Source organism: Amaranthus tricolor, chromosome 8, assembly GCF_026212465.1.
Source record: "Amaranthus tricolor cultivar Red isolate AtriRed21 chromosome 8, ASM2621246v1, whole genome shotgun sequence".
Lineage (NCBI taxonomy): Eukaryota > Viridiplantae > Streptophyta > Magnoliopsida > Caryophyllales > Amaranthaceae > Amaranthus > Amaranthus tricolor.
Window position 1 is genome coordinate 1574747 of NC_080054.1, and position 2500 is coordinate 1577246.

The following is a 2500-nucleotide window of genomic DNA, read 5'->3' on the forward strand; positions in this document are numbered from 1 at the left end:
ACAAAGATGCCAAGTCCAACTGAAAAGGCACTACTAAGTCACGCCCCAAACACCCGTCATGCCATCGAAGAAGCAATCAAGGATCACGAGACGCAACGTTTTGCACTTTCTCAAGGGCTCAGCAACCTTTCCTTAGGCCTCAAGCGTATCTCAACCGAAGGGACCAGCAACCGAAGGGACCATCGACACGAATCAGCCCGCGTACTAAGTCACGTCCTTACGTGGCCCGCAACCTTTCCTTAGGCCTCAAGCGTATCTCAACCGAAGGGACCATTGACACGAATCAGCCCGCGTACTAAGTCACGTCCTTACGTGGCCCGCAACCTTTCCTTAGGCCTCAAGCGTATCTCAACCGAAGGGACCATCGACACGAATCAGCCCGCGTACTAAGTCACGTCCTTACGTGGCCCGCAACCTTTCCTTAGGCCTCAAGCGTATCTCAACCGAAGGGACCAGCAACCGAAGGGACCATTGACACGAATCAGCCCGCGTACTAAGTCACGTCCTTCCGTGGCCCGCAACCTTTCCTTAGGCCTCAAGCGTATCTCAACCGAAGGGACCGGCAACCGAAGGGACCATTGACACGAATCAGCCCGCGTACTAAGTCACGTCCTTCCGTGGCCCGTAACCTTTCCTTAGGCATCAAGCGTATCTCAACCGAAGGGACCAGCAACCGAAGGGGAAACACATTCCCACACCAACACGAATCAGCCCGCGTACTGAACCACGTCAAGAAAACCCGTCGTGCCGCCTGAGCGGGTAGTCGGGGATCACAAGACGCAGCATTTCCTTAGGCCTCAAGCATACCGTCAACCGTCAACCGTCAACCGAAAGGGGCATTGGGAGCAACCGAAGGGACGTTCCCCCAGACGAATCACCGTAGGCCAAGCTGACTAGGAAGGGCCCACTCATCGTCTGGTAGGGCCGACCAGCCACCGGAAAAAACCGATCGCCGGCGATGGCCCACGGGATGGCATTCAACGTGATGGAGGGTAGTCACCCCTCACACGCATAACGCCCATGCCTGGGCGAGGGGGTGCTGGCCATGCCAGCCCAAGGCTCCCAAACTCTTTCCCCCTATAATAGATAAAGAGATTTTTCCCTTGTGACCCTAGGGGACACCCAAATGCAAGTTAAGTTATACTAGTTTTTCCATGGACCAAAACTCACCTTTATTTGTAACATAATGTCATTTTTATGACTTGTATTGTTGGAACATATATTAAAGAAATTTTAGAAGCTGAAATTTTGAAAAAAAAAAACTTGTAAGTATTTTATTTTAATTAAATAAGGCCGAAAAACGCGAAATTAATAAAAAATAGTAAATAGTGTCAATAAATCATGAAAAATTAGGAGACACTTGAGAAAATATATATAAAGACATTGGTTTAGTTAAAAAAATTTTTTTCATTAAAAAAAGTATTTTATTTTTTTTTTCCGTTAAATTGGTGAAATAAAGGGAAAAATAATAAAAAATAGTAAAAAGTGTCAATAGATCATGAAAAATTAGGAGACACTTGAGAAAAAATATACAAATAGATTGGTTTAGTTAAAAATATTAATTTCATTAAAAAAATATTTTATTTTTTTTTTTTCCGTTAAATTGGTGAAAAATAGTGAAAAATGGATAAAAAATTGTAAAAATCTTGAAAAAATGGGAGGCTTGTTGGAAAGATATTATGAGTGAGAGTCATTGATATTATTTTCAAAAATGGGTAAAAATAAATTTTTGAATGATATAAGAGGCTAAAAGGGAGTATTTTTTATCAACTTACATTGAACTCCTTTACCACAATCTCCCTTACAAACCATAGTAATGAGAATCATTGGTATTAAGTTTGAATGATGTTTTTGATCACCTTGCAACGAACTCCCTTAAAAGCCATAATCATTAGGGGGGTCTCATGGCTCATTCTTGGCTCGGGGCTCGGGGCGAGGCTCCGGCCATGGCTCAAGGCTACCACATTGCTCCTATACCACAATCTCCCTTACAAACCATAGTAATGAGAATCATTGATATTAAGTTTGAATGATGTTTTCGATCACGTTGCAATGAACTCCCTTACAAGCCATAATCACAAGGGGGGGGTCTCATGGCTCACGGCTCGGGGTGAGGCTCTATGCTACCACCTTCTTTCCCATGGGCCATAGCGTCTTTCGTACCGCATGGCCCGAAAACCTTCACAGCACCTTGAGAGCTCACATTATATTATAACCATCCATATAGGTGCTCAGGTGCTCAAGGTGCTCAAGTGCTTAAGTGCTAAAGTGCTTAAGTGCTTAAGTGCCTTAGCGCCTTAGCGCCTAGCGCGCGCGCGTGCGTGTGTATCATTAGATTAGAAGGGTGGATTTTTCAAGATCCCCCGGCTCACTCGGGCCAAGCATATCGTTCTTGATCTCGTAGCAATGCCCACGTCTCACGAGTCGAGCGTTCCCTTCCTCGGCGCACGTGCGTGGGCCCACGGCCCACGGGTCGGCCCGCGGGGTCACGGCCCGCGGG